Below are 14,732 nucleotides of genomic sequence, written 5' to 3' on the forward strand. Positions count from 1 at the left end.
TTACTGTTCCTCAGTTCTGTCCATTGAGACTCTACTTCTCCTGATCCTATGTCCCCCCTTGCAGAGGACTGAATCTCATTCCTCACCAACAGGGCCACCCCACCCCCTCTGCCCACATTTCTGTCCCTACGATAGTACGTATACCCTTGTGCATTCATTTCCCAGGTCTGATCTCCCTGCAGCCATGTCTCCGTTATCCCAACAACATCATAGTTACCCATTCGCACCTGAGCTTCAAGCTCATCTGCCTTATTTCTGACACCGTGCATTCAGATATAGAATTTATAGCCCATTTCTCCGCTCTCTGTTTAAATCGCTGCCTATTGTGCTTAGCCCAGCTCCCCGAACTCCCATCGGGCTATACGCCCCTTGAATTTTGTTATCCTTCCTAAATCTACTTATTCTTTCTGCACATTTAACTCCATGTTCCGTCACACCATCCCTCTGTACATGTGTCCTCCTTATCACTTGTTCCGCCTCACCTTTCTCTACTATACATTTAATATTCTGGAACAGTGTAGTCCCCACCTGTCCTTTATTCTTCATCTCACTATCCTCTCTCGTATTCTGGATCCCTGCTCCCTGCAAATTTAGTTTAAACACCCCCGAGAAGCACTAGCAAATTTTCCTGGAAGAATGTTAGTACTGCTTCAGTTCAGTTGTAAGCCGGCTCATTGGAACAGATCCCACCTTCCGTGGAACAAAGCCCAATTATCTAAAAACCTGAAGCCCTCCCTCCTGCACCATCCTCTCAGCCACGTATTAATCTGTATAATCCTTCTGTTCCTCACCTCACTCGCACGTGGCACAGGTAGCAATCCTGAGATTATTACCTTGGAGGTCCTGCCCTTCAGCTTTGCACGTAACTCCCTGAACTCACTACGCAGGACCCTCTCACTCATCCTACCCACGTCATTGGTCCCTACATGGACCACAACATCTGGGTTCTTGCCCTCCCTCTCGAGAATAACCTGCACCCGATCTGAGATGTCCCAGACCCCGGCACCAGGGAGGCAACATACCATCCGAGATTCCCGATCTTCCCCACAAAATCTCCTATCTGCCCCCCTGACTATTGATTCCCCTATCACTACCGCTCTCTTTTCTTCCCTCCTCCCCTTCTTACTCGAGGGTCCAACCTCAGTGCCAGAGACAGGAACCAGCAACTAGTTCCTGGTAGGTCATCCCCACCAACAGTATCCAAAACGGTATACTTATTGGTGATGGGAACGGCCACAGGGGTGCTCTGTTCTGTCTGTCTGCTCCCCCCTTTGGGTGGAGACACTTGATTAAATGTCATTGAGGCTGGGAGAAACAGGTCAACATTGAGGAACTAAGTTCATTCAGTTAGAACCAATGGGCAGGCCATGTGTTCCCATGTCCAATAGCAGAATCAGAGCACACAGAAGCCAAGTATAGATGGTGCAAGGAGCTGAATATGGGATACCAGTGAGCAGACTGAGCAAAATTAGGCAATTCAGCCCATCAAGTCTGCTCCGCCATTCCATCATGGCTGATGGCTCTGCCGGATCCCACTCAACCCCATACACCTGCCTTCTGGCCAATCCCTTGATGCCCTGACCAATCACAAATCTGATGTGAGAAGGAGATGTATTTTTGTGGATAGTTGAATCTGAGAAGGAGGCAGCAAAGTCCCTCATGTTTGACTGGGTCAAAGGCTTTCATGAGGTCAGGAAGGCTATCCATATCGTTGTTTCCATTGCTTATAGTTTTCCCAGAGTTTTCACTTGGAGCACACAGTGTCTACTGTTTCCTGAAGGATGGAAACCGCACTGGGATTTGGGGATCAGTTCTTGAGCCATTGGGAGGAAAAGGATCCTGTTAAGAACCAGGTAAGGAGAATCTGATGATGGCTATCACTCTGGCAACAGCTGGGAGACCTGTTGGCAGTAACGATGATCGTGTTTCTCTTTTCTCAGAGAGTGGCTGCCAGTCAGGTGGGTCCAGTATAGAATTAAGATCAGTACAGTATCGGAACAGATCTTTCTATTCCTAATGTCTGTATCACTCATGATTCTGAATTAAACTAAATCTCTTTGGCATTTAAAGGTACACATTCCTAAACTCCCTGCATATTCTTGTGTCTTACAGCCTCTTAAATGCTATAATGATATTGACTTCCACTCCTATACATGGCAGCCAGTACCAGGCACCTACCTTTTTCAGTGTCTAATACTTATCCCACACATTGCTTTTAAATCTTCCTCTTCGCACCTTAAATGCATGCCTTCTCATAAAGTCATAAAGTCACTGAGGCATAGAGCCATATAGCACAGATAACGGCTTTTGAGCTGTTTAGTCCACATTGATCTTGTATTCTGCCTCGTTCCATCTACCATAGCTCTCTGTACCTCTCTCAAAGTACATTCATTATCAATGGATGTATACATTATACTACCTTGAGATTTATCTCTTTACAGGCAGCCACGAAACAAAAAAACCCAAAGGAACTCATTAAAAAAAACTGTCAAACACCCAATGTGCAAAGCAAAAAAAAAAAGTCATGTAAACAATAAATGAAGCAAATAATGTTCTGAACTGAAATCCACAAAGTAAGTCCGTCCATAGATCTTTAGTTCAGCGCAGAGTGGAGACACGAGCTGTAACTGTTGCGTTTGGCTTCCATACATCACGTTCACTTTCAGATGGCCTTTGGGAGACACTTTTTCACCTGTGTAGGTCTTTAGCATCACTGTTTTCTCTGTTAGTATCTTAGATAACAGTCTGTTGTAGTCAGCCTCTGGTATTAGAGACAAGGCTGACTCTGTATCCAGCTCCATTTGCAGTTTTACGCCAGACACATCTATTGTGATCCAGATGATTTTGTGATCTGCTTCAGCTATACTATGCAGTTCTAGGCATGGCAGTTCACCTTTGTCAGACTCTATGTTGTCTGATTCTGTTTCACATTTGGGTACTTTATGTATTTGCTTAGTTTTGTGTTTGAAACTTTTCACTCAGTTATGCTTGTCTGCCTTTCACATGCTATAGGGTCTTATCTGTGACACTTTGTGTAAACTTTTTCTTTGATCCAACAGTCACTTGCATCATGGGAGGATCTGCTACAGCAATAAAATATTGGGGATGTCACGTGATGACGTAGGATCGAGACGCTGGAACCCAGCCCTCCCGTAAAAAATCAATAAATCAATGTTTAAATGAAGAAAAATTAGCCAATGCTTTCATAAGGTTACTTATAAATTACTCTGGATTGTTTTAAGCTATGCCTCATAGACAGAGGACGAAGAAAAATACTACCGCGAAGACAGCTCAAGTTCGAAAAGAATCAAGGCCTACTTCTACCGAAGAACCGCTGACTCAGGTACAACACACTACTGGCGAAACAGAACAGGAAACTGCAGCAACATCGGCCATTTCGAAAGGAAAAGATCAACGAGAACTGCGCAAGCGTAAAGGAGCGAGCATGCACAAACGAGAGCAACAAAAACTACAAATCCCAACAGCGACTTCAACTGAAAGTGACAGCGACTCTGAGAGAGAATCAGACTCTCTGGATAAATCAGGTGAAGATGGAGATGAGAATTCCTCTGAAAATATACAAAAGACTTTGAGGCAAATAATGCATAAACTAAATGCATTAAAAGTAATTAAAAGTAACCAAAAAGTAATTAAAGAAAAAATAATGAGTATGGAGGCTATGTTTGATAATATGACAAAGAAACAAGAAAAAATGGAAAAGAAAATTACAGATTTGGAAATTAAAATGGAAGACATGGATGGAAGAATGAAGGAAATGGAAGTTGATAATATTGCCTGGACATCAGAAAGAAAACAACTCGTGGAAAAAATTGATAAACTTGAAAATTTTAGTAGATGTAACAATATTAAAATTGTTGGACTTAAAGAAGGTATTGAAGGAGAAGACCCAATAAAATTTTTTCAAAAATGGATCCCTGAAAAATTGGAAATGGGGGAAGAAATTTCAATTGAGATTGAAAGGGTGCACAGAGCTTTAAGACCAAGATCTCAAGATGAACAAAACCCGCTATCAATTTTGATAAGATGTTTAAGATACCAGGATAAAGAAAAGATTTTGAGGGCGGCTGCCCAAGGTGCCAAAAGAAGAAAGGGTCCATTGATGATAGCAGAGAAACCAGTTCTTTTTTATCCTGATATAAGTTATAACCTTTTGAAGAGAAAGAATTTAATTCAGCAAAAAAGTCTTATGGGAAAAAGTTTATAAATTTTTAATGCGCCACCCAGCAACATTGATAATTTTTCTGGAAGAGGGAAAAATTTTTTTTTCCGATTATCGAGACGCAGAGGTGTTCGCACAAAAACTTCCATCTACTCACTAATTAAACGTAGAGACTTATAAACGTAATGGTTAAAGACGAAGACAGAGACAGCGAATGGAACTGATGGACATTTAAGGATGATACAAGGGAGAAAAGTAAAATTTTAGAAATGTTAATTGAGAAGAATATGTTTTTTTTTTCCTTTTCTTATATATACACTTTTTACGTTGCGGGGGGGATGGGGAGCTTTGAATCAGTTACTACGGGATTCACGTGTGTAATCATGGCGATTGCCATGTCCCGTACAACAGAGGGGGGTAATGTTGTGTTTTTTTTCTTTCACAACATTAGTAGGGGGGTATTTTGTTTTTTTCCTTATACTCTATTTTTCTTTTACTTTTTTGCCTGGATGATTGGTGGGGACACACATAGCAACATGGAGACTTCTAAAAAGATTTCCCAGGATACCATGAAAGTTGAAAGATTAGGTATTATTATAGATTGGAGTAACATAATTAAAAATAATGACTAATTTATTGAATTTTTAAAGTTTTAATGTTAATGGGCTTAATGGACCAGTAAAAAGAAAAAGAATTTTAACATATATTAAAAAAATGAAAATAGATATAGCTTTCCTACAAGAAACTCATTTAACGGACATAGAACATCAGAAATTAAAAAGAGACTGGGTTGGAAATGTTATTGCAGCTTCATTTAACTCAAAGGCGAGAGGAGTTGCAATATTGGTTAATAAAAACTTACCAATTAAAATACAAAATGTATTAATTGACTCGGCAGGAAGATATTTAATTATATATTGTCAAATTTTTTCAGAACTATGGACTCTTATGAATATTTATGCACCAAATGAAAATGATGTAAAATTTATACAGGAGGTCTTTTTGAATTTGGCTAATGCACATGATAAAATATTAATAGGTGGAGATTTTAATTTTTGTCTAGATCCAGTTTTAGATAGATCAATAAAGGCTATTACAAAATCAAAAGTAGTAAAACTAACTCTATCATTGATGAAAGACCTAAATTTGATTGATATATGGAGAAGAATCAATCCAAAAGAAAGAGATTATTCATTTTATTCAAATAGACATAAAACATATTCAAGGATAGATTTTTTCTTATTATCAACGAATATTCAAGATAGAGTGAAAAATGTGGAATATAAAGCAAGAATATTGTCTGATCACTCTCCTTTAATAATGACAATGATAATGATAGATAAAGAGGAATCAATTTATAGATGGAGATTTAACTCAATTTTACTAAAACGTCAGGATTTTTGTGATTTTATGAAAAAACAGATTCAGTTCTTTTTAGATACAAATTTACATTCAGTTGATGATAAATTTATATTGTGGGAAGCAATGAAGGCATATTTGAGAGGTTAGATAATAAGTTATACTTCTAAAATTAAGAAGGAATATATGATAGAAATAGATCAATTGGAAAAAGAGATTATAAAATTAGAAAAAGAATCTCAAAGAAATATGACAGAAGAAAAACGAAGACAACTTATCAATAAGAAGTTAAAATATAATACACTCCAGACATATCGAACAGAAAAAGCAATTATGAGAACTAAACAGAGATATTATGAACTAGGTGAAAGATCACATAAGGTCCTTGCATGGCAGTTAAAAACAGATCAGGTTTCTAAAACAATAAATGCAATCCGAACAAAAGTGAATAAAGTTACTTATAAGCCTCTAGAAATTAATGAGGCTTTTAAGAACTTTTATTCTGAGTTGTATAAATCAGAATCAAAAAATGATGATGTTAAGATAGAAAGATTTTTAGCACAGATAACTCTTCCAAAATTAGATATGGAAGAACAGAAGGGATTAGGTATGCCTTTTACAGTGAAGGAGGTTGAAGAAGCTCTAGGATCACTTCAAAGTAATAAATCCCCAGGAGAAGATGGTTTTCCACCTGAATTTTATAAAAAGTTTAAAGATTTATTAATTTCTCCCTTTATGGAGTTAATACATCAAGCGGAAAGAACGCATAGACTTCCAGAATCTTTTTCAACAGCTGTTTTAATAGTATTGCCAAAAAAAGATAGAGACCTTTTAAAACCAGCATCATATAGACCTATTTCTTTATTAAATACTGATTATAAAATAATAGCAAAAATCTTATCTAATAGATTATCTAAATGCTTACCAAAATTAGTGCATATGGATCAAACAGGATTTATCAAAAATAGACAATCGGCAGATAATGTAACCCGGTTAATTAGTATAATCCATTTAGTGCAAAAGAGGGAGGAAATGAGTGTGGCAGTTGCTTTAGATGCAGAAAAAGCATTTGATAGATTGGAATGGGATTTTTTATTTAAGGTATTGGAAAAATATGGATTAGGCACATCATTTATAAGATGGATTAAAACCTTAAATACTAATCCCAAAGCTAAAGTAGTGACAAATGGTCAAATTTCGACACCATTTCAGTTAACAAGATCAACTAGGCAAGGTTGTCCATTATCACCTGCTTTGTTTGTGTTGGCAATAGAGCCATTAGCTGAATTAATTAGAATGGACCCAGATATTAAGGGTTTCAGAGTTAATCAGGAAGAATATAAGATTAATTTATTTGCTGATGATGTTCTACTTTATTTAACAGATCCATTACATTCATTAGGTAAATTATCTTATAGATTAGAAGAATATGGGAAAATATCAGGTTATAAAGTAAATTGGGATAAAAGTGAAATTTTACCTCTTACTAATGGAGACTATAGTCAATGTCGATTAATAACTCAATTTAGATGGCCGGCAAATGGTATAAAATATTTAGGTATAAGAGTTGACAATGACATAAAAAACTTATACAAATTAAACTATTCACCACTTTTGAAAAAAATTCAGGAGGATCTTGATAAATGGATGGCATTACCAATAACATTAGTAGGTAGAGTAAATACTATAAAAATGAATATATTCCCTAGACTACAATATTTATTTCAATCATTACCAATACAATTACCCCAGAAGTTTTTTCAAGAGATAAACAAATATGTGAGGAAGTTTCTCTGGAAAGGTAAGATGTCAAGAATATCGTTGGAAAAATTGACATGGAAATTTGATCTAGGAGGGTTACAACTTCCAAATTTCAAGAATTATTATAAAGCAAATCAACTTAGATTTATTGCATCTTTTTTTGAGAAAGATAAACCGGCATGGATTAGAATAGAACTAGACAAAATAGGAGAAAATGTACCAGAAGATTTTATATATAAATGGGAATCTAAATGGATACGGGAAAAGAAAGAATCTCCTATATTAAAACATTTGATTGATTTATGGAATAAGATAAGTGTTGATGATGAGACAAAAAAATCTTTATTAGCAAAGAGATCTTTAATTCAAAATAGACTTATTCCTTTTACAATGGACAATCAACTTTTATATAATTGGTTTCAAAAAGGGATTAAATACATAGGAGACTGTTTTGAAGGAGGTATATTAATGTCATTCGATCAATTAAAGAATAAATATAAAGTATCAAATAACACTTTATTTTGTTACTTTCAATTAAGGGCTTATATAAGAGAAAAACTAGGTCAAACAATGTTATTGCCGAAATCTAAAGAAATAGAAATTTTAATTCAAAAAGGAAATATTAAAAAATTTATATCTTGTATGTATAATTTGATTCAAAAACAGGCAACTAAACAAGGAGTCCATAAGTCAAGACAAAAATGGGAAAGTGATTTGAATATTAAAATTGAAGAAACAAATTGGTCAAGACTATGTCTTGATAGTATGACAAATACAATAAATGTTCGGTTAAGATTAGTGCAATATAACTTTTTACATCAATTATATATTACACCACAAAAAATAAATAAATTAAATTCAAGTTTACCTGATCAGTGTTTCCGATGTAAACAAGAAACTGGTACATTTTTACATTCTACATGGTCTTGTTCTAAAATTCAACCTTTTTGGACAAATTTAAGACTTTTATTGGAACAAATTACGGGAATAAAACTTCCTCATAATCCAATATTACTTTTACTAGGTGATATTGAAGGGACAAAACTGAAACTCAAACTCAATAAATATCAGAAAGAATTCATAAGAATTGCACTGGCTGTAGCCAAAAAGGCTATTGCAATTACTTGGAAATCAGATACATATTTAAGTATAGATTGTTGGAAAAAAGAAATCTATGGCTGTATTCCATTAGAAAAAATTACTTATAATTTAAGAGATAAATATGAAACATTTTTGAAAATCTGGGGCCCTTATTTACAAAAGATAGGATTAAATATATAGGTGCTCTGAAGAGGAAATTAATGGTTACTTGGGGAAAGAAGTAAATATATACACTAAAGTTATTAAGAACTCCATGGAGCATGTGGAGACCTTCCAACAACCAGGCACTCTTTCTTTCTTTTTTTTCTTTCTTTCTTAATTTTTTTTATATAGGGAAGTTAGGGGGGAGGGGTTAAGGGGAGGGGGGAAGGGACACATACTTTTTTTTTCTACACTTGTAATCATTTAAAAATGCAATTAAATAAAATTTAAAAAAAATAAAATAAAAAAAAAAATAAAATATTTGGTTTTTTGCACCATTCAGGGACATCTTGTGCATTTCACCTTCTAACATCTTTTTCTTGAATTCTGCTGCTTCCTTTGCTGCAGTCTCTACCAATATTGCAATGGTCAATGCCCATTCTAAGATCAGGTCTCTCTCTGACAGTAGCCTTATTTGAGTGCTTTGACTATGCAAACCACACACCAGCCTGTCCCTTATTGAATCAGGAAGCCCATCTGCAAAGTCACAGTATTGGGAAAGCTTGCACAGTTCTGCAATGATTTCAGAAATGCTTTCCCCCTTTGTCTGGTTCCTTCTGTAAAATCTAAACCTCACAGCTTGTACCAGCAGTTTAGGGCTCAAGTGATTTTTTATAATTGTAACAATTTTGTCAAACACCTTGCTTGCTGGCTTTTCAGGAGTTACTATGTTGCACAAGAGACTGTACATTTTAACACCATTAACTGGGAAGAGTGGTGGCTTTCTTTTGCTCATCCATGTCAATCGCCTTACACAACAGTTTTGATATACGAGGGGTGATTGATAAGTTTGTGGCCTAGGGTAGAAGGAGTCAATTTTAGAAAACCTAGCACATTTACTTTTCAACGTAGTCCCCTCCTACATTTGCACACACAGTCCAGTGGTCATGGAGCATACGGATCTTGGAACTCCAGAATGTGTCCACAGCATGGGTGATTGATAAGTTTGTGGCTTATTATCCAGAAAGTTTAAAGTTAATAACTTATCTCCTTCTACCTTAGGTCATGAACTTCTCAATCACCCCTGGTGAGTTATTAACATCAAACTTCCTGCAATCACTCAAAGAGCTGAGCTGCATGAGCATGTAACGAGAGCTGTATATCCCTCAGATCTATTTTTAATCTTTCTCTTCTCACCATAAACCTATGTTTTCTAGTTTTAGGTCCCAGTCCCTGAGAACAAGACTGACCTCTCATCTTATATATGCCCCTCGTGTATTTTATAAACCTCTATAAGATCACCCTTCACCCTCCTATGTTTCTGAGAAGTGTCCCAGCCTATTCAGTCTCTCATTATAAATCAAGCCCTCCAGTCCCAGTAACATCCTCAAGAATCTTTACTGCATGCTCTCTAGCTTAATTACATCCTTCTAATATCCTAGTAACTGGAAGTGCACACAGTATTCCAAGTGTGGTCCAACCAGCATCTTGCATGACTGTAACATGATGTCCCAAATCTTGTAATCAATGGCCTTACTAATGAAAGTAAGAGTGCCATATGTCTTCTTCATCAATCTGTCTATCCGTGTTTCTATTTTCAGAGAACTATGTACCTGTTTCCCATTATACAGCACTTTCCAGAGGTGTACAATGGTCTATGTAAGTCCTGCCCTAGTTTAACATAACAACGTTCAACACCTTTGCCTTGTCAGAGTTAAATTCCAGTTGCCATTCTCTGGCTGTTTTCCCAAGTTGGTCCATATTTATTTTCAATCCTCTTCACTGCTCATACACCACCAATATGAAGATTGTCTGCAAACTTATCAACCATGTTAACAATATTGTCATTCATATCATTAATATAGATTACAAGCACAAGTAGATGCAGCAAAGATCCCTGCAGTACACTGCTAGTCATGGCGTCAGTTCTGCAAAATAACATTCTGCTTCTTCCATGAAGCCAGTTTTGTTTCTATTTGGCTGTATCATCCTGAATTAATGTGACATATTCTTCAAAATCAGCCTGCCATGTAGTACTTTATCAATAAGCAGGATAGACCAGGGAGAAAGGAGAGAAATTCTGCAGATGTTAGAAGCAACACACTAAATGCTGGAGGAACTCAGCAGTCCAGGGAGAATCAATGGAAAAGCGTTCAGTCGATGTTTTGGGCTGAGTCCCTTTATCAGGACTGGAGAAAAAATGATGAGGAGTCAAAATAAGAAGGTGGGGAGATGGGTAGGGATGAAATAAAGAGCTGGGAAGTTGATTGGTGAAAGAGATAAAGAGCTGGAGAAAGCGGAATCTGTTAGGAGAAGATAGGAAGTCATGGAAGAAAGAAAAGGGAGAGGAACACCAGAGTGAAGTAATGGGTAGGTAAGGAGATAAGGTGAGAGAGGGAAATTGGAATGGGGAATGGTTGGAGGGGCTTTACCGAGTTCATGCCATCAGGGTGCAGGCTACCCAGACAAAATATAAGGTGTTGCTCTTCCAACCTCAGTGTGGCCTCATCGCGACAGTAGAGGAGGCCATGAACTGTCATGTCGGAATGGGAATGGGAAGTGGAATTAAAATGGGTGGCTACTGGGAGATCCTGTTTTTTCTAGCAGATGGAGTGTAGGTGCTTAGTGAAGCGGTCTCCCAATCTGCGTCGGGTCTGTTGTATATACAGGAGGCCAAACTGGGAGCACCGGATACAGTAGATGACCCCTATAAACTCCTATAAACTCCTATAAATGTCTCCTCACCTGGAAGGGCAGTTTAGGATATTGAATTGTAGTGAGGGAGGATGGGTAGGGGTGGGTGTAGCACTTGTTCTGCTTGCAAGGATAAGTGCCAGGAGGGAGATCAGTGGGGAAGGACAAATGGACACGGGAGTCGTGCAGGGAGCACTCCCTGCGGAAAGCAGACAGTGGGAGCAAGGGAAAGATATACTTCGTGGTGGGATCCTGTGGAGATCGTGGAAGTTATAGAGAAAAATGTGCTGGACATGGAGGCCAGTGGGGTGGTAGGTGAGGACAAGAGGAACTCTATCCCTGGTGGGGTGGCGGAAGGATGGGGTGAGGGTAGACTTGCACGAAATGGAAGAGATGCGGTTGAGGGCAGTGTTGATGGTGGAGGAAGGGATGACCCTTTCTTTGAAGAAAGAGCATGTCTGACCAGGGAGAGTCAGTAGATGTCATTTACTTTGATTTTCAGAAGCCTTTGACAAGGTGCTACACATGAGGCTGCTGAACAAGAAAAAAGGCCCATGGTATTACAGGAAAGACTCCAGCACGGACAGAAGATTGGCTGACTGGCAGGAGGTAAAGAGTGGGAATAAAGTGGGAAACACAAAGTACACTGCAGATGCTGTGTTCAAATCAAGAGGTGCAAAAGCTGGATGAACTCAGCAGGTCGGGCAGCACAAACTGACGAAGGGTCTCAAACCGAAACGTTGACTGCTTCTTCCAACGGATGCTGCCCGACCTGCTGAGTTCATCCAGCTTTTTTGTACGTCTGGAATAAAGTGGGCCTTTTCTGGTTGGCTGCCAGTGACCAGTGGTGCTTGCAGGGAGTTGGTATTGGATCCACACGTTTTCCTATTGCATGTTAATAATCTGGATGATGGAATTATTGGTTTTGAGGCCACGTTTGTAGGTGAAACAAAGATAGTTGGAAGGGCAGGTGGTGTTAAGGAAGCACGGAGTCTGCAGAAGAACTTGGACAGATGAGGATAATAGGCAAAGAACTGGCAGTTAGAATACAGTGCAGAGAAATGTATGCTCATGCACATTGGTAGAAGGAATAAAGGTGTAGACTATTTTCTAAACAGGGAACAAATGGACTCGGGAGCCTAGCACAGGATCCTGCAAGGGTTAACTTGCAGGTTGAGTTGGTCGTAAGGAATGCAAAAGGAATATTTGTGTTCGTTTCCAGAGGACTAAAATATAAAAGTTAGGATGTAATTCCAAGGTTTTATCGGGCATTGGTCTGACTGCATTTGAAGTACTGTGAGCAGATTTGCCCCTATATCTAGGAAAGGGTGTGTTGACATTGGAGATAATCCAGATGAAGTTTACGAGAATGATCCCTAGATTGAAAGAGTTGTATGAAGAGCATTTGATGGCTCTGGGCCTGTACTCGTTGACCTTTAGAAGAAGGAGGAGGTATCCCATTGAAACCTTCTGAATATTGAAAAGCCTGGATAGAAAAGATCTGGAGAGGATATTTCTAATAGTGTCAGAGTCTAGCATCAGAGGGCACAACCTCAGAGTATAAAGACATCCCTTTAAAACTGAGATGAGGCCGAGTTTCTTTAGCCAGAGGGGGGATGGGAAATTCATTGCCACAGGCAGCTGTGGAAGCCAATTCATTGGGTATATTTAAAGTAGTGATAGATAGGTTCTTGATTAGTAAGGGCATCAAAGGTTATGGGGAGAAGGTAGGAGAATGGTGTTGAGAGAGAAAATAAATGAACTATGATGTAACAGAAGCGATATCTAGAATGTTCTAATTTGGATCCTAGGTTTTATTTTCTTATCATCCAGTGACATTAACTCCAGTAGAACCATAGAACATTACAGCACAGAAACAGGCCTTTTGGCCCTCCTTGGCTGTGTCGAACCATTTTTCTGCCTAGTCCCACTGAGCTGCAGCTGGTCCATATCCCTCCATACACCTCTCATGCATGTACCTGTCCAAGTTTTTCTTAAATGTTAAAAGTGAGCCTGCATTTACCACTTCATCTGGCAGCTCATTCCACACTCCCACCACTCTCTGTGTGAAGAAGCTCCCCCCCACCAATGTTCCCTTTAAACTTTTCCCCCTTCGCACTCAATCCATGTCCTCTGGTTTTTTTCTCCCCTAGCCTCAGTGGAAAAAGCCTGCTTGCATTCACTCTATCTATACCATCATAATTTTATACACCTCTGTCAAATCACCCCTTATTCTCCTACACTCCAGGGAATAAAGCCCTAACCTATTCAACCTTTCTCTGTAACTCAGTTTCTCAAGAGCTGGCAACATCCTGGTTAACCTTCTCTGCACTCTTTCAATCTTATTAATATCCTTCCTTTAATTTGGTGACCAAAACTGCACACGATCAGACTTGGTCAGATTATTCCCTTAAATCCGTCAATAATCTTCAATCACTCTTGAACTTTCCTCTTATGTATGGGATATGGCTAACTACAACTCTCCAATCTGTAGCGTAGACCAGCAGTACACCAGCCACAGCTCCCCATGTAGTGATAGTTGGAATCCAGTTCTTCAGCAGCTGCCTGTGTCTGGGCCTGAGAATTCGCTCCAGCATCCCACCGGCCGTTCGTGCCCTCCCGATTGACTGACTTCCTACCCACATACCTGCCAGTTGGAAAGCCATGATGGAAAATGCTATTTGCTAAGCTTTTTTTTTCCCCATTCTCCAATTTAAGATTGCTAGCACCTGCTTTCTGTAAGGTGGATATGTTCCGAAGCATCCTTAACCATATCCCTTAATTCCTTGGCTTCCATGCAATTTTTCATGGTAAATGCAGGTAAGAATTATTAAATTAAGATCTCACCCATCCTTGGTGGCTCCACATATAGATAACCACATTGAACTTATGATGACCTATTCTCCCACTAGTTACTCTTTGGCATTTAGTATTCTTATGGGAACTCTTAGGATTCTTCTTTATGTTATCTGACAGATCTACCTCATGATCTCTTTAAGCCCTACTGATATTCCTCATTAGGGAAGTCATCAATCTCTTGTACTTCTCAATTCTACATCCTATTCATATCCCTTAATTCCTTAGCTTCTGTGTCCTTTTCCACAGAAAATACAGGTATGAACAATTAACTTAAGACCTCACCTGTCCCTAGTAGCTCCACATACACTGTAGATGACTACATTCGTCGTTATGAGGATTTAAAAACTAATAGAATTATGGTTACTGGTCTGAAAGTGATCCCCACTGACACTCCTGTCACTTGGACTGCTTCATTCTCCAACAGAAGGTCCTCCTTTCTCATCAGGCCACTGCCAATTTGGAACGTGCATTTGGTATTTCAGTATCTCCATTATTTTCTGCAGATCTTTCATGAAAACAACTTTTTTTCTGTTTTCAGTCACAGTATTTGAGGTATGATCTCACTAAGCTGTGTACAAAACCAGAGAGATTTACTGACATTTGTACACCAGTCATGCAGTAGAGGCTAACATTGTTA

General features: G+C 38.4%; 1 pseudogene; it reads right to left on the reverse strand.

The window, feature by feature from the left end:
• Positions 1-13,665: 13,665 nt before the first annotated feature.
• Positions 13,666-13,833, reverse strand: LOC140732769 (cytochrome b-c1 complex subunit 10 pseudogene; annotated as a pseudogene).
• Between the last annotated feature and the right edge of the window lie 899 nt (positions 13,834-14,732).

The sequence above is a fragment of the Hemitrygon akajei genome, chromosome 9 (genome assembly GCF_048418815.1).
Source record: "Hemitrygon akajei chromosome 9, sHemAka1.3, whole genome shotgun sequence".
Lineage (NCBI taxonomy): Eukaryota > Metazoa > Chordata > Chondrichthyes > Myliobatiformes > Dasyatidae > Hemitrygon > Hemitrygon akajei.